The following is an 18711-nucleotide window of genomic DNA, read 5'->3' on the forward strand; positions in this document are numbered from 1 at the left end:
AAAGGGAGGGCAGAATGTTAGTGATTATGTAGCGCTGTGTTTGGGTGCCTGCCATTGTTAAATAGCTGGAGGCATGTGGGCGCAGTAAGAGCAGGGTGTTAGCTTGGCAACATTGGTAGATGTGTGAGGGTGAGTATCTGGATGTTGGGTATAAATCCTGAGCCCCAGGGAGTGCTCCTGGGTAACTAATGGGAGCATGGTACATTGAGCAGTGTAAGAAGTTGGTGTTGTAGTGAGTAGGGGATAACATACGAAGATGCATTCACTGACCTTGACCATCTGTGTGAGATCATTAGACCTCATGTGACAATGCTGCCAAGCTCTTGGGTCCAGAGCCCGGGAGTTAACCTCCCTGGCCAACTGCTCCATTCTCTTCTGAGGACGATCCTTGAGGATCTGCCTGCCCACATCCACCACTAAAGCCTCCAGCAACACATCCGTTATTCTGGAACCCTCTCTCAGCCCTAGTGGTCAATTTTCTGATGTTTTAATTTGCCCCAACTTTCTTCTGTGCAAGAGGGAAAGCCTGCTTTTATGAAGGGAATGCTGGCTGTAACTCACAGTTTCCAAACAATACTGCCTGCTGAGCACAGAGAGGAGAGCAGCATGGGTGCTACAGAGGTATATGCTATAACCTTTCAGATGACGTGGGTATGGCAAATTTGTCTATTGCCCAACTCAACCTGAGCAGGCATAGGCAGGGTGTAAATTGTGACCCCGGGCCCAAAAAACGGGATTATTCAATTTCAAGGCCTATATTACTAATGATCAGTTATGGAGGCAGTTACCTGATTTAGGAACAACAGCAAAAACAACAACTAATATTTATATAGCACCTTTAACATAATGAAACATCCTAATGCGCTTCACAGGAAATTTTTCAAGCAAAGTATGACACTGAGTCACAAGGAGACATTAGGTCCGATGACCAAAAACCTGGTCAAAGAGGTAAGTTTAACAAATGTCTTAAAGGAAGAAAAGTAGATAGAGCAGCAGAGAAGTGTAGGCGGGGAATGTTAGAGCATGGGCCTATGCAACCATGGCCACCAATGGTGGAGAAATTGTAAGTGGCGATGCACAGGAGGCCAGAATTAGATGAGCGCAGATATCTCGGATGGTTGTGGAGTTGGGGGAGATTACAGAGATAGGGAGGGGCATGATCATGGAGGGATTTGAAAACAAGGATGAGAATTTTAAAATCAAGACCTTGCTTGACTGGGAGCCAATGTGGGTCAGTGAGCACAGGGGTGAAAGGTGAATGGGACTTGGTGCAAGTTAAGACACAGGCAGCAAAGTTTTGGATGACCTCAAGTTTACAGCGAGAAGAATGTGGAAGAGCAGCCAGGGGTCCATTGAAATGGTCGAGTCTAGAGATAACAAAGGCATGGATGAGGGTGTCAGCAGCAGATGAGCTGAGATGGTGGGAAGTTGGGCAATGTTACAGCTTAAGTTAGCAGCAATGAACAATGCAGAATGGTGGGCTGTAAGCACAACTGACCTTTCCTATTTCTGAACTGGCCAAAGGAATATTGAGATAATTTTAATCTAACTCAGGAATGGGAAATGCATGGGATCGGCTGGGAATGACAGTTTTATGCCACACCCAATATTATTCCTGATCAACTGCAAATTTAGGATGGGTATAAACCCAGTGTTGCATCCAGTTTCCCACCAGGAGAGCCGGGCTCATTAAATTACCGCCACTGTCTCAATGAAACTGTATGGTTAATCTTATTTTGTTTGGGAATGAGAATAGCCAATTGTTGTTTTTATCACAACGATGTTGCACATAACTGATACAATGATAGTTTTAAGTCAGTCCATCATATGTTTATAAGCAAATAATACAAGGTTTCTTAAATGTTCTTTCACAAAACAATATCCGTATAAATTGTGTGATCTTGAAATCATAATGATTTTGAAAATACACTGTTTCGGCCACTGCTTGGATGCTGGAATTTTGTGGTTTACATAAAATTATTTTCTCTAAGCCCAAAATCCTGATGATAACAGTCTTTTAAACATTGAGCTAATAACGCAGTAGTTATTCCTGCAAGGTGGGATTTTAAATGCAATAATTGTTTAGATAGAATATGACCTAAAGGATTTTCATTGGTCTCTCTGTGACAATTTAAAAACTTTGGGATAATATGTACTGCTTAAGTGGCCCAAGGTGAACACTGATGCTTGAAAGTTACCTTGACTCCAATATAATCCTGAAGACAGCTTCCGTGCAGAGGAGGGGTTTGGATTTTCATGGCGAAAACACAGAAATCAACAGAGCTGGTCATAATCTGCGATCTCAACTCAATTGTGCCAATTAATTTTGACTTCAGGATTACACATCTCAGCTGCAAGGTGAGCATGATGCACACACACATACATGGGCTCAGCTGCATTTGTATGCCCTTTGATGGTGCACCTGCCGAAGGAGTGAGGTTCTCTGTGGAATCGTCCTCATAGATGTCCTTCAACACTTGCTGTGTGCATGAGGGCTCTGGAAGATAAAAAGAAAGGGAGATGATTTAAAGGGACAGAGCACAAATGGGAATTGGAGGTATTCAGGATGTATGGTGGATATAAGATATGGGCAGCACTCAGATTTAATGATGCATTGCTGAAATTACTGCTGGATACAGTCAGGAGCAAGAGGGGCCTACTTTTCCCCAGCAATGGGAGGAAGAAACCTGCTACTCTCACCAACAAGGCATGGTTGGAGATAGCTGAGGAAGTGAGCAGCAGAAGCATGGTTCCCAGGTTATGGATACAAAGTAGGAAGCAGTTTAATGACCTAACTAGGTCAAGAGAAATGCATACATTCAACTGCATCCTGTGTTTCAAACCTACCACTCCCCGACCCTTTCACTTTGTCTTGCTAAGTGCTTTCCATCAATCACTTCTCACACCCACTCAATTTTCAGCAGCACCCAGCCTTCACTTTCTATGTACTGCATCATGGGCAGGATTTTCCGGTCGTCAGGCGGGTGCGGCGGACAGGCCTTGGAGCGGCCAGGAAACGCTCCGCCGCCTGCAATCGGCCCCTGACCGCGATTTCATGCCAGCCAGGGTGAAATGCACGCTGAGAAGCTCAGCGCTGCTGGGGTGGGGGCAGGAGGGGTGCAAGAGCAAAAGTCTACGCATGCGCGGGGGAGCGCGCACTGACAGTTCCCTGAAGGCAGGGAGCTGCCTCAGGGAGCTGAAGAATTGTACAATCAAAAAGAAAGATTTAAAAAATATCAAAAACATGTCTCGACGTAGAACTCAGTAACAATAGCAGAATTTTAATTTTTAAAAAAATTACTGTTGGAAACCTCATCCTACCCGTGGATAAGGGTTCGTAAAAAATCCAAAGGCCGCCTGGCTGATTCGCCCGCCCACCAACCGTAAGATTGGACGGGCAGCAAAAAATTGCTTTTAATTCATTGATTAAGGACCTTAATAGGCCTCATAATTCTCTCTCGTGTGCGCCCGCTGATCGAAATATTGCGTGAGTGCGTGATGACGTCGGGACGCTCGCCTGACGTCACTGCGCACTATTTTACGCCCAATCGGGTCGGGCGCATGCCTACCTGCAGGATGTAAAATTCTGCCCCATATCACATTTACCTATCCATTGTTGACATTCACTGCAATACTTATGTAAAGTGATGCTTGAAGTTTCAAGCATGACTGGCAAATGCATCTCCTAGCCACCTTTACCAAATGCACTGCCTCCATCGGATGAATACCTCACTTTCATTCACTCACATGTTGTTTCACCCTTTGTAGAAGGGGGTGAAAAATAATAGAGTAGGAGAGAACTGAGGTGGGCCACCACAAATAGTCCAGATCACTGATGGAGGAGGATACCCTGGGATAAGTGGCACATCTGCATTTCTCTCACACAGAGATAGAGAGATAGGCAAGTGAGAAAGTTACAAATATTTCTGCGCACATATGCTGATTCTATTTAATCATGACTGAGCTATGAGCAGACCAAGTATGGTGATTACCAAGGTTGTGACCTTGTCACAACTAAATCATCTCCCTTTCTTTTTTTCTTCCAGAGCCTCATGCATATGGCAAGTGTTGAAGGACATCAATGAGGATGATTCCGCAGAGAACCTCATTCCTTCTATGGATACACCATCAAAAGACATACTGCCATGCAGCAAAGCAGATATTCACAATTCAGTGGGCCCTCCTTAGGCAATTAGGTTAGTACCTGGTGATTCACACCTCCCAAGTGATCACGAACAGATACTGGTGACAGAAACGGATGGGTAGAGTCTGCATTAGGTGGGATGGCGGGGAGAAGGGGGCGTGGGGGAAGGGGGCGCATAATCCTTTCCAAGCTTTGCTCAGCTGAACACAGATGCTAAACATCCAGGGCTATCAGTGAGGAAAAGAATCCTAGAGGTGCATTAGCAGCTTAGCCACATACTAACAGGTAATCCATGCAGGTTCTCCAAAATAGTGGAGGGCATGGATGAGCCCAACTTGTTCACTAGTGGATTACCAGTATATTGATTAGTGAGAGTATCTACCATTGAGAGAGCAGGAAGTTTCAAGCATGATTTGCAAATGAGTCCATGCTGGCCATGACCATTCATGGGATGTGGGCGTCGCTGGCTAGGCCAGCATTTATTGCCCATCCCAAATTGCCCTTGGGAAGGTGGTAGTGAACTGCCTTCTTGAACCACTGCAATCCATGTGGTGTAGGTACACCCATTGTGCTGTTGGGTGGGGGGTGCAGTTCCAGGATTTTGACCCAGCGACAGTGAAGGAACAGTGATATATTTCCAAGTCAGGATGGTGACTGGCTTGGAGGGGAACTTCCAGGTGGTGGTGTTCCCATGTGTCTGCTGCCCTTGTCCTTCTAGATGGTAGTGGTTATGTGTTTGGAAGGTGTTGTCCAAGGAGCCTTGGTGAGTTCCTGCAGTGCATCTTGTAGATGGTACATACTGCTGCCACTGTGCATCAGTGGTGGAGGAAGTGAATGTTTGTGGATGGGGTGCCAATCAAGCGGGCTGCTTTGTCCTGGATGATGTCAAGCTTCTTGAGTGTTGTTGGAGTTGCACTCATCCAGGCAAGTGGAGAGCATTCCATCACACTCCTGATTTGTGCCCTGTGGACAGGCTTTTGGAGTCAGGAGGTGAGTTAGTCACCACAGGATTCATTGCCTTTGACCTGCTCTTGAAGCCACAGTATTTATATGGCTAGTCCAGTTCAGTTTCTGGTCAATAATAATGCTCAGGATGTTGATAGTGGGGGATTCAGCGATGGTAATGCCATTGAATGTCAAGAAGAGATAGACTCTCTCTTGTAGAAGATGGTCATTGCCTGGCACTTATGTGGTGTAAATGTTACTTGCCACTTGTTCTCCCAAGCCTGGACATTGTCCAGGTGTTGCTGCATTTGGACATGGACTGCTTCAAATGTTGAAGAATTTATAATTCACTTACGAGTGTGCACATTGGTATTTGATGAAATGTTATGTTGCTGAGTTGCCTTTTTTTTATCATGCCACTTTAAATTTATTGATTATCCACACCTTGCCAATCATTGCATCACAAGCTCCAACTCACACTCTCACTTGTTTCATGACAAATGTTCATACATGCAGGGACCCACTGGGCAAGTAAACAATGGGTCGATGAAGAGATGTTTAGTGCAAAGGAAGTGGGGGTGGGGGTTAGTTCTGTTGGTGGGGGTTAGTTCTTTTGGTGGGGGCAGATCACAGAATTTCACTGGATATGTTTGTCAAACTTTTGCGATATTAAGGTATTCCTGGCAGCTGATCTGGCAATGGATCACCCAGCTTCATCCTCCTCCTCCTGCTCTTCTTCCTCCTCTATGTTCTCTTCAGAAGTGAGTGCTGAGCCCTTTCATCCTCCTCCATCTGAAAACTTCTCTCTTATGCACGTGCTGATCCCACGACAGCACACCGTCATTGTTGTGGATGGCGATGGTTTTCCTCTTCTGTCATGCTTCCAAACTCATCCAAAGAGCCTTGCATCCTAATCTTGTCAATTTGAAATCTTCAAAGGTTGAAAAAAGCTGAAAGGTTGAAATCCACACAAGAACTCTTTGCCAGACATTTGCCAGCAGGAACTGAGATAGCGACAAGTGTGGTTTTATTCAGGTGAGCCAATGACAAGTTAAAATCTCCACATGAACTGCTGCTCCAACTCATCTCCTTCTCCATGGTAAGTTTCCCAAGCCCCAGGAAATCCGCGTTTCTTGAGCAAAATTTGGAGCCAAGCTAAAAATAATTTTAAAATACCTCCCAAAGGATAAAAGAGTAAACCGTGAGAAGTGAATGGTCCGACTGGTCATGTATACCTTAAAGTGGAACTCCAGTTTGGACCAGTACCAATCATTTCCAAGTTGTACTGGTTTTTCCTTCTGGGTCATTTACATTTACCTACATTTAATTACACCAATAAGCATCTTGTCCACTTCCAATTAGGACATTCCTGACTTTTGCGAATAGGTTTCTCATTAGCATCCGAACATGCTTTTAAACCCGGAAGTGGGTGCACTGAAGCTGGATTGCACTCCCATTTTAAGAGTCAATACCTTTTACCCACTACCCGCTCCCAGCCCACCCATTACTGGGAGTTAAATTTCTGCCTCTACTTCTGTCTAAGCAAACCCACTACACAAAATAAAAATAAAGTTTTGATTCTAAATTGCAGGTGGTAGTGTGTCCTTCGTTGCTTGTAATCACTTGAACAGTGTGAGTGCTTTCACAGCTATAGGCAAGCCCAAATGAAAAATACTGTCAGTGACAACATCATTTATAATCACGGTGACCCAGTTTTGATCACACAAAGACCACAATAGCTTCTTTTCATATCTTTAACAAGGCCTTCCCAATATTTGTGTCATAACCAGCTGAATCACTTTGGAACGATGTATTTTTAATATCCCTTGCTGCTCTGTGGTGTATGCAAGGAATGAGAAAGAAAAATCACCAGAACGTCATCTAATAGCAGGGTTGGGTCTTTCGCTGTCTACTACCATAAATACATTTTTGTTACATGAAAGAATATTTTTCTTTCCTCACAAACAAGTAATTGGAGCTGACTGCTAGGAAAGGCTCCTTGAATTTCACTAGGAAAACAGAAGCCCTTTGACAGTAAGACAAGAAACCTTGGGATTTCGGTATACAGGCTAATGAGTTACAAATGCCAATTACTTATCAAGTGCAGAGAAAGGGTGAAAGGATCATTGATGGCAGCTGAAGTTGAGGGAGGACTTAGTCAAAAAGACAGCTATGGGAGGAATTTTACCTCACCCTTCTCTGACTTCCTTCCATCATTTGTCAACTCCCATTCAAGACTGTAACCACCAACAGGTCTAAGTCACTACATCAAAAACAGAATTACCTGGAAAAACTCAGCAGGTCTGGCAGCATCGGCGGAGAAGAAAAGAGTTGACGTTTCGAGTACTCATGACCCTTCAGCAGAACTGAGTAGAGTTAGGAGAGGGGTGAAATATAAGCTGGTTTAAGGTGGGGGGAGAGAAGTTGGGGGGTGGGGGGTGGGGTGTGGTAGTAGGGACAAGCAAGCAGTGATAGGAGCAGATAATCAAAAGATGTCACAGACAAAGGAACAAAGACTTGTTAAAGGTGGTGATATTATCTAAGAGAATGTGCTAATTAAGAATGGATGGCAGGACACTCAAGGTACAGCTCTAGTGGGGGTGGGGTGGAAAGACTGACAGGGCATTACAGATTTAAAAATAATGGAAATAGGTGGGAAAAGAAAAATCTATATAAATTATTGGAAAAAACAAAAGGGAGGGGGAAGAAACGGAACGGGGTGGGGATGGGGGAGGGAGTTCAAGATCTAAAGTTGTTGAATTCAATATTCAGTCCGGAAGGCTGTAAAGTGCCTAGTCGGAAGATGAGGTGCTGTTCCTCCAGTTTGCGTTGGGCTTCACTGGAACAATGCAGCAAGACAAGGACAGATATGTGGGCAAGAGAGCAGGCTGGAGTGTTAAAATGGCAAGCGACAGGGAGGTTTGGGTCTTTCTTGCGGACAGACCGCAGGTGTTCTGCAAAGCGGTCGCCCAGTTTACATCTGGTCTCTCCAATGTAGAGGAGACCGCATTGGGAGCAACGAATGCATGTCTACTGCTCTCTTGCCCACATGTCTGTCCTTGGCTTGCTGCATTGTTCCAGTGAAGCCCAACGCAAACTGGAGGAACAGCACCTCATCTTCCGACTAGGCACTTTACAGCCTTCCGGACTGAATATTGAATTCAACAACTTTAGATCTTGAACTCCCTCCCCCATCCCCACCCCGTTCCGTTTCTTCCCCCTCCCTTTTGTTTTTTCCAATAATTTATATAGATTTTTCTTTTCCCACCTATTTCCATTATTTTTAAATCTGTAATGCCCTGTCAGTCTTTCCACCCCACCCCCACTAGAGCTGTACCTTGAGTGTCCTGCCATCCATTCTTAATTAGCACATTCTTTTAGATAATATCACCATCTTTAACACATCTTTGTTCCTTTGTCTGTGACATCTTTTGATTATCTGCTCCTATCACTGCTTGCTTGTCCCTACTACCACACCCCACCCCCCACCCCCCAACTTCTCTCCCCCCACCTTAAACCAGCTTATATTTCACCCCTCTCCTAACTTTACTCAGTTCTGCTGAAGGGTCATGAGGACTTGAAACGTCAACTCTTTTCTTCTCCGCCGATGCTGCCAGACCTGCTGAGTTTTTCCAGGGAATTCTGTTTTTGTTTTGGATTTCCAGCATCCGCAGTAGTTTTTTGTTTCTAAGTCACTACATGTTGGCTCTAACTTGATGGAAAGTTTTGAGAAGATGACAAGGAGGGTCAATGAGGATAGCACTTTTTATGTAGTCTACCTGGATTTTAGCAAAGCTTTTGATAAGGTGCCACTTGGTAGGCTGCTCAAAACATTAAAAGCACATGGGATGCAGGCAAAAGCAAAAAATTGGATCCAAAATTGGCTCAGTGACAGAAAGCAAAGGATAATGATTGATAGACGTTTTGTGACCAAAAGGGATGTTTCTAAAGGGGTCCCAATAATGGGTCCATTGCTTTTTGTAGTTTAAAGAACAATGATTTAGACTTAAATATAGGGGGCATGACTATGAAATTTGTAGGTGATACGAAAATTGGCAGTGTGATTGATAGTGAGGAAGAAAGCAGTAAACTGCAGAAAAATATCAAAAGAACGGGCAGGTAGGCAGGGGAGCGGCAAATACAATTCAACCTGAAGTTATGCATTTGAGGAGGGCAAAAAAGGCAAGGAATACACAAAAATTGGAACCTTGTAGTGCATGTTCGCAGGTCCCTGAAGGTAGCAGGGCAGGTAGGTAAGGCGGTTCAGAAGACATACGGGATACTTTCCTTCATTAGCCAAGGCATAAAATATAAGAGCAGGGAAGTTGTACCAGAACTGTTTGGAGGACTAGTTATATCACAACTTTAGCACTACATACAGTTCTGGTCACTGCATTACAGTAAGGGCGGAATTGTCCCAGATTTGCACTAAATGCGGTAGCAGGCGTGAAAAAAGATTTTACCCCCCCCCGGCCGCAATGATGGATTTTCACGCTGTATTGTCCTCTTCCCACCTCATAAATTATGCAGTCACAGGAAACACATCGGATTGCTGGCAGCCAGCCTCCAATTTGCCATCGACACTGTTTCCTCACTCCGGGCGCCATATTTAAATTGCAGCCACGCGCGCACGCTTCTCAAGGACTTCTCCGATTAAGACATGGCCCAAAAAGCCAATAAGATTGTAACCTCCTAATTCAGTGGCACATCCCTGGGAAGCCTTCTGGATACTGTGGAGACCTGGCGCTATGTCCTCCACCCCAGCTCTGGCCACAGTAAGTTCATCAGTCTCACCACTCCAGCTTGGGAGGTGGTCGAAATGGTGGTCAGTGCCAATGCTGCACACAAGAGATCGGCCATCCAGTGCAGGAAAAGGACAAATGATCTCATCCATGCCACCAGGGTAAGGCAACCACCTTATCATGCTAAACTCACACATTCACAAGGTTACCACACATTCACTGGCATCTTACTCACTGCCAGTTCAAGGGACATCACCGCTCACTCTCTCACACACACTCTCACATCTCCACCTGGCCTCATCTCCTTTGGTGATCGCCTCCTCATTCAGTCTATGGCTCCACTTAGCACACACGCGCGCCTGACATCCCTCTCTTTTGGCCTGGCATGCGTCTTGCTCACACTCTCTCCATCTATCTTTATGTAGGACAAGATTGCGCACAATCACAATCAACGGGAGAGGTCCCAGACCGGGGCTGAAATGCTGGACATCAAGTCCTCACTCTGTTTGAGAGTCGCGCGTTGGAGCTGGCCGGAGAGGATGTGGATTGTTCCTGTGGCGATGGTGAGATCAGTGGCAACATCCACGTGAGGATCCCGTAACACATCATCCCTCTGCCAATGCTACTCTGAGTCTACTGCTCTGTGTGTAATGTAGCTGTCAAGCACTAATAATCTCCACTTTCCTAGGCACATCTGACACGTCACCCCTCAGGCAACCTTGACCCCGATCCCTGTGCCAAGAGCACCTTGGATGACGACTCTGAGGGCAGCACCATTGAAAACTCGTTAAGGCACTCATCTACACCCTCCAACAGCGCAGCGACACACACCTTGGTGGGACCTAGATGTAGAGCAGTCTCAGGATCACAATGTGGTGAGCACAGCACACAGTCTGTTCCACAGCAGGCAGAGACAGGCACAACCGAGGTTGCCACACTAGGATATTAAGGAATCTGCTGAGTCTGAGTCTTTGAAGAGCCTCTGGGCTCGGTCCTCAATCAGTTGTTGGAGCTGCAAAGGCAATCATGGGAACATCAGGAAAGGATGTCTGGTGCACTCCTCAGATTGCAAGGGACAATGGAGGAATCCATCTGCCTTCATTCTGAGGTGATAGCCCCGACATGCCGGTGACTCCCACATCCTTAGAAGGTCTCAGATTCCTGACATCTTCCACGGTCCAGAGATGTTGCAGGGTTGGCTCCTTGGGGACAAGGGCTACCCATAGAGGACAAGTCTGATGAAGCCTGTGCGGCGGCCTTGGACTACAGCAGAGCGACAGTATAACGAGGCTCGTGCTGCAACCCGGACTTTGGTGGAGCAAACGATGAAAATGAGGTTCCGGTGCCTCGGCAGGTCTGGTGGGGCACTGCAATACAGTCCGCCGCGGGTGTCGCGTATCATTGTAACTTGATGTGAATTACACAACCTGACGCTGCAACGGGCGGTGGACCTGGCTGAGGAGGAGATGGAAGAGCTGCACGTGTCCTCTGATGAGGAGAAGCAAAAGGAGTGAGGGTGATGAGGTCCTTGAAGGCAAAGATGCCAGCGATGAGGCCATCGCACTGGCCAGACAGGTCAGACGCGTTCATGAGTCCTTAATAGCCACAATATTCGTGGAGGATGATGTCGAGATGCAGTGAGTACAGTTCTGACATCCTTTCTTTGCATCTGTGAATATTCAGTGCTCAGGCTCATGTCATGGAGACGCAGCGGAGGCCCTAATAGTCGCAAGATTCAGAGGATGCTGATGACATGCAATAAAGACACTCCATAGACCTACACATTGCCTCTGTGAACGTCTGATTCCTGTCTGGCTGAGGGCAGCTCGCTTGCACTCTGTGATCAGGGATATATCATGGAGATGCAGCCGTGAAACTTTAAGTCAGGTGCACCCTCCTTGGTCTGTAGAACTGCAGCTACTGGGATCACAAGAAGAGGGGATTTGGATTGGCCGGACATTCCTGGAGTTGCCTGGGTGGATGGCCCTGGGGTGTCGAGCTGCTGGTCCTCCTCTCTAAGGATGTCCAAGGACCCCTGGCTGACTCTTTGAGGAGAAGGGGAAGCTGGAGTGAGATCGAGCTGCCCCGCACCCCTCTCGCGTTGACACTGTTAGAGGCCAACTATGGCATCAGCAATGGAGTCAGCCTGCGCAGCAATGCAGGACTGATGTCCAGGACCAAGGTCTCTACAGTGGCTGCCATCCTGCCAATGTTGACCTCAGTGCGTTGGCATGTTGGCACTCTCACCCCAGACTGAAGGAGGACGAGCTCCTCCGTTGTGGCTTGCAATTTGAGGAGTGCAAAGGACATCACTTCCTGGTGTTCCCGAGCTTGCCTTTGCATCTGCAGCAACTGAGGTATGACAGAGTCCAGAGGCTCGTCATCTGATTCGGACTCAGCATGTTTCCGGCCTCCAGCAGTCCTCTGAGTTTTGGAAAACTGGGAAGTCCCTGTCGCCACCTGCTGTGGATCAGACAGTGCTATGTGCTCACCAGATTGTGACCCTGAGGCTACTCTAGAACTAGGTTCCACCGAGGTGTGTGTTTCTATGCTGATGGAGGGTGTGGGTGAGCGCTGTGACAGGTCTTCAATGAGGCTGTTATCAGATTCTTCTTCCGAGTTGTCTTCGGGGCCTGAGTTGAGGACCTAGCTCATGGACCCCCTCAGCGGCTTCCCAGATGTGCCTGCAAAAGCAAGGAGAGATAATTAGTGCATTTCAGGGAATTGTGCAACAGGGGAACCTACTCACAGCATGGTTGTCTGAAGGATGTTGCACTGCTGGATCCTCACTTGGTTGAGCTCCGACGACCTCACTGTCAGCACAGATTGTCCAGATTGTCACCAGCCAGCTTGATGACTCTATTTTCAAAGTCTGTGAGGATCTCGATGTCGGGCATTCCTCCACCAGTCTGCAGCCCCTCCTTTTTGTTGCGTGCCAGCTTGTCCTGCATGAAGACAGATGAAAAGGATGCATGGCATGTGTGGGTGATGCCATGGACAGGATGAGGACACGATCTGCAGGGCAGATGAAGGTGTATGTGAGGGAGTGAGTGGTGATATCCCTTGAGCTGGCAGTGAGTGAGATCCCTGTGGATGTGTGATGGGTTTGTGAGTGTGAGTTGAGTGATGAGAAGAGTGACTTACCCTGGCAGAATGGAGATCATTCCATCCTCTTTCGGCACTGGGTGGCTGTCCTCTTCTGCAGGATGCTGGCGCTGACCACTGCTGCCATCACCTCCCATGCTGGATTGGTGACCTTGCTTGCTGGTCTTCACCAAAGCAGGGGTAGAGGACTTCACAGCGGGCCTCCACTGCCAGGGGGAGGCATTGCTAAATTTGGGGGCAGCATGTTTCCTCCCTTTGGCAGCCATGACTTTGCAGCAGCTTCTGATCCTGTAGAGAGAACTAGCTCTGTGCAGGGGTGCCCTTTAAATATGGCACCCTGATTACTGAAGGATTGAGGTGACGGCGAGGTGGGCAAATCAGAGGCTGCCCTGCCAGTGATCCAGTGTGTTTCCCGGGAATGCATTATTAATGAGGCGGGATGCGCCAATAATGGGACCATATGGCAGGAAAACGTCCTTTTCCCCGTCTGCTACCACACTTTGTGCAAATCTGGGATGATTTTGCCCTTTGTTTCTGTGCACGCCTTGGGCCTGGCACGTAAGTAGCTTGAGTTCTGGGATGTCCTGCGGCTGAACGGATGTGCTGATAGTGAGTAGACCCCTCACTCCTCCCCCACACCCAATCCCCTGCTCTTACAGGTCCAGCAGCAGCCCCCACACCACCAATCTCACACATTCGCCGCCCCCCCCAACCCCCCCAAATGTCAAAGTGTCCCTTAAATTTTTTGCTGGGCGTTGATCACCCTGCTCCAGACCCAGCAATCTGGTTTACTCTTAACTGCCTTCAGTTCAAGTGCAATCAGGGATGGGCAACAAATATTGTCCTTATCAGTATTGCCCGTATCCCCCAAAGAATTAAGAAAAAAAAGCCTTTGTTCATTTGTCCTAATATCTCTTTATGTGGCTGGATACCAAATTTTGTTTGATAATGCTCATGTGAAGCTTCTTGGGACATGTTACTATGCTAGAGGAACTATATAAATGGATGTTGGTGTGGTTGGGTATGTTAGGTGCAGGGCTTGGAACAGAGGGCACTGCATGGCTACCAGCCCCAATAAAGTCACATCCTGGAATATGTCAACTTCAGGAGGAGGGAAAGTTGTGGAAAAATGGGAAAAAAAAGTTTAAAAAAAAGAAAATGATACCTGAAAGAAAGGAGACGAAAAATGATTTTTGAATAGCTTTAAGGAGAGGTGGTGGCATGGTGTTATTATCGCTGGATTAGTATTCTAGAGACCCAGGGTGATGCTCTGGGGAGCAGATGGTGAAATTTGAATCCAATGAAAATCTGGAATTAAAAGTCTGATGATGACCATGAAACCATTGCTAATTGTTGTAAAAACCCATCTGGTTCACTGATGCCCTTTAGGGAAAGAAATCTGCCATCTTGACCTACATGTACTCCAGACCCACAGCAATGTGATTGACTCTTAAAAAAAAAAGCCCTCTGAATGAGGACAATTGGAGATGGGCAATAATGCCAGCAATGCCCACATCCCATGAGTGAATGAAAAAAAACTAAATTTTCATAATTTTACCAATTTATTAATATTATAATAATGGGGCTTTATTACTGTGATATCAAATGACTCCAGGGCATCAGACTGTGTGGAATGAAAAAGTTTTTTTAAAAATTGTCACTTAACATAGTCCTCTGGAGATGCCAGTGTGAATGGTTTAACTACGGTCAAAGTTGACTGACATCACTGTTCTGTAAGACAAAGAAAAGTAATGTAGTAATGCCTTCAAAATTTGCTCAACCTTAAGTAACCTTTCGTATTTTATCAGACATCATTTGTATTGCATGGGGCAGGGAGTTCAGCATTGCCCTGGATTGAATCCAAGCTAGATAATTGGGATGAAAGTCTCCTTTCTCTGATTACCATAAAAGTCGCAAATGAATGAGTTTGGGCAGTCCCAATTACAACACTATGAGAAGGTATGAGGGTGTGGAAGAATGGAAATGTTTACTGAGGCAATGCTAATGATCTTCTGGACCTGGGATCAAAATAACTGACAGAGAAAGAAAGAAAGACTTGCATTTATATATTGCTTTTCATGGCTACCAGAAGTCTCAAAGTGCTTTACAGTCAATGAAGTGCTTTTGAAGTCACTATCGTAGTGTAGGAAACAGAGCAGCCTATCCGCTGACAGCAGACTCCCAAAAACAGCAGTGTGATAATGGACTAAATAGCTTGTTTTTGTGATTTTGATTGAGGGATAAATGTTGGTCAGGACGCCGGGGATAACTCTCCTGCTCTTCTCATAAATAGAACCATGTAATCTTTTACATCAACCCGAGGGGGCAGGTGGGACCTCGGTTTAACATCTCATCCAAATTCAGCACCTCCAACAAAGCAACACTCATGAAAAGGCATAATGGAAAACTGAGCTGTATTGAAACCATCTCCTACCTGACCTAGTGGTTCCAGGTCCTGCTGTGGCTCAAAAAATTTTCAAAGGTAGATAGGGCCAGGATTAGGCTGTCCAGCACCTCATGCCATCCACCATTCAATTAGATTATGGTTGGTCTGTGCCTCAATTTATTTGCCTTTACTGCAAATCCCTAGATTCTGTTCCCAAACAAAAATCTAGCAATCTCAGTCTTGAAAATTTCACTTGATCTAGATGGACCTCTGAGGTCAGGCCGCTGGGGCTTCTTAGTTGAAGACTAATGTTTCCTATCCCTCTGGCCAAAAATGGCTGCCATCTAACCTTCAATCTCCACCTTTCCACTTACATTCAGTGAATTGGCAATGGCAACAGGCACATGGGAACACCACCACCTGCAAGTTCCCCTCCAAGCCACACACCATCCTGACTTGGAACTATATCACATTTTCTTCTGTCGCTGAGTCAAAATCCTGCAACTCCCTCCCTACAAGCACTGTAGGTTTACCAACACCAGATGGACAGCAGCAGTTCAAGAAGGCAGCTCACCATCACCTTCTGTAGGGCAGTTGGGGGTGAGAACAAATGCTGACGTCCACATCCCAGGAATGAATAAAAAAAAGTTTGGGAAGGACAGGTGAGGTTTGCAGGAAATTAATCTTGACTGTGAACATCACCATCTGTGCTACTCTAATATTGGTTATTAAAAGGTGACATCTATTGTTTACCTCCTGAATTTGAGTGCTCTCCTACCATGTCAAGTCCCATTTAATATCTGGTTGGGGGACTGGTTAACTCAGTTGACTAAATGCAGAGTTTGGTTAAGAATAACATTAATGACATGGAATTCGATCCCTGCGCCAGCTGAAGAAGACTTGGGGCCTGCCTCCTTGCCCTGCCCCATAGTAAGATCATGGCATAAGCCCTGTTTTGGCGACCCTCAAATAATCAAAGATGATACCTGGAGAAGAAGAGGTAACTGCTTGGATCTATGGAAACTCCCAAAAAGGTTAGGCAAGTTGGGAAGCCAATCAAATTTATCATTCAATCTCATAATCTACTGGACTACTTGGCCATATCCCATTATTATTCCTGTATTAGCGCATCTGCTGCTGAAACCCATATCGATGCATTTATTACCTCTTGATTTGACTATTCCAATCACTCCCAACTTCCTTCCATAAACTTGAGATCATCAAAAATTCTGCTTCCGATGTCCTAACTCACATGAAGTCCTGTTCACCCATCACCCCTGTGCTCAGTGACGCACACTGGTTCTATGTCAAGCAGTGCCTTGATTTTAAAATTCTCATGCTTGTCTTCAAATCACTGCATGGCCCTTATCTCTGTAATCTCCTCCAGTTCCACAAACCCTAAAGTGTTTGCACTCATCTAATTTTGGCCTCATGAGCAGCCCCAATTTTAATTGCTCCATTATTGGTGATCATGCCTACAGCTGCCATAGGCCCTAAGGTCTAGACTTCTCCACCTTAAATCCCCCCATCTCGCTTCCTCTCTTTTCTCTTTTAAGATAATCCTTAAAACCTACCTCTTGTGGCTTAGTGTCAAACTTTGCTTTATAATTCTTCTGTGGAGCACCTTGGGATATCTTATTACTTAAAGGCGCTATATTAATATAACTTGCTACTGTGAAAACAAAATTTGGAAATGAAGAGATGGAGTTTTAATGGCAGTTATATTATGCTGGAGGGTTTACCATGTAGGCTCCTGGAAAAGGATTCAGTGAAATATAACCACTTGTTGGTGTTGTATTACAGTGCACTCAAGGAGTCTAAGTCACTGTGACAGCATGCATGTTGTAGCCTGGAGCTATGATAGAGGCTCCAACTTTCTTTCCATCACATGACTGAGCAGGAAGCTCTCCCACTCATACCACCTAGCATTTGTGTGTGTTGGAAAGATTTGTAGGTTGATATCTATTTGTCTCCATTATGAACACAGTTTCCTTGGCCATCAAGTCCTGCATGGGTGGGACTCGAACCTAGAATGACTGGTCTAGGGGCAGGGACACTACCCAGTGTACCACCAGATCTGCATATATAGCCACTTTACAAATGAATCATTTTCAATTATAGAAATATTCTATCAATATGCAATTGATGCTGAAGTAGGATTATTAGTTTTATTGTTTTGAAATAGATCCACTTTCATGAAGAAAGTTGTTTAATAATGTCATGTGGATTTGTTTGACAGTAATGAAACATTTTTAGGATGATTGGGTGACAGAAATGTAATTCTCTTACTGTCCGGTTTATTCTTTGCTAAATGCACAGTAAGAGCTGAAACAAGCAGGCCCTATTTCTCTCTCTCACTGAAAGCATTTCAGTTCTTTCACTTTGTTGTGGCATGGTTTGGCACATGTCTGCACTACTTTATGAAAGATCTGCTTTGTTGTGCCTGGGTGTTTTGAGTACAAGACACAACAACACAAGTGCTGCTAAGAGCTAAACAGGTGGGGGTGGGGGAGGGGGAGGGGAAATCTGTATGCTTGTCTGTATATGTAGTAGACATCATACTGTTTGAGGGAGATCTGTTGTCTGAAATAAAGAGGCATTTCCTGACACCCAGATCTAATGTTAAAAGAAGTTGATGCTTGCAACTCACTATGCCATATATCATAATCGTAGACGATGGTGGTCCATCTGGCATCTACATTAACCTTCATCATACAATAGGAAGTGTTCTAGGCTAGCAAGAAAACAAAACACTGTTTGAAAACTTTTGGACAAATATCAGACAGCGGCAGATGGTGGAAATTTTTGGCAATGTTAAACTTGGCCGACAGTTATGTTGTTCTTGTGCTAAACCCCGACATGAAGGGGAAAAGGTGGAATAAGACCTTTTCCTTTCTCAGATCATGTCCAAATATCTCTGTCTCATTCAAGGAAATTATATATGATCATGTGTACTTACACTCAAGAGTGCCAGTTGGTCACTGTAAGAGCTTCCATTTTGGTGATCTAGTGAAGAGCCTTGTGGGCAGTTCTTAAACAGCCCAGATAATCGGACCACAAATGATTGACATTTAGTAACCAAATATGGATTTCTAAATTGTAAGTTTAAGCAGGTAATAAATTCACAAGTAAAGCACAAGCTAACATTGAGATCTTTGTGTAGCCTTGTGTTCATTATATATCAAATGACTACATACTTTCTCCTGGTTCATTAACAACGTGGGTTTTTTCTGGTGTAAATGGGGTGGAATCAAACCCAGTTGCACTGTCAAAAAGACTGAATAAACACATGAAAAACTGCAGAAATTGATTAGTCAGTTCACATTTCATACGTCTTTTTTCCAAATATGTAACAGCTTAAAAAAAATTAAGGCACTAACCATTGCCAC

At 45.3% G+C, this 18711-nt stretch overlaps 1 long non-coding RNA gene across 1 annotated transcript; it reads right to left on the reverse strand.

Moving 5' to 3' along the window:
- Positions 1-1869: 1869 nt before the first annotated feature.
- LOC144690155 (uncharacterized) lies at positions 1870-18326 on the reverse strand. Its single transcript, XR_013578776.1, has 3 exons — positions 18282-18326; positions 14598-14667; positions 1870-2497 (listed from the first exon to the last, which is right to left on the reverse strand). It is a non-coding gene; the product is annotated as an uncharacterized LOC144690155 (long non-coding RNA).
- Between the last annotated feature and the right edge of the window lie 385 nt (positions 18327-18711).

This window comes from Cetorhinus maximus, chromosome 14 (genome assembly GCF_964194155.1).
Source record: "Cetorhinus maximus chromosome 14, sCetMax3.hap1.1, whole genome shotgun sequence".
NCBI lineage: Eukaryota > Metazoa > Chordata > Chondrichthyes > Lamniformes > Cetorhinidae > Cetorhinus > Cetorhinus maximus.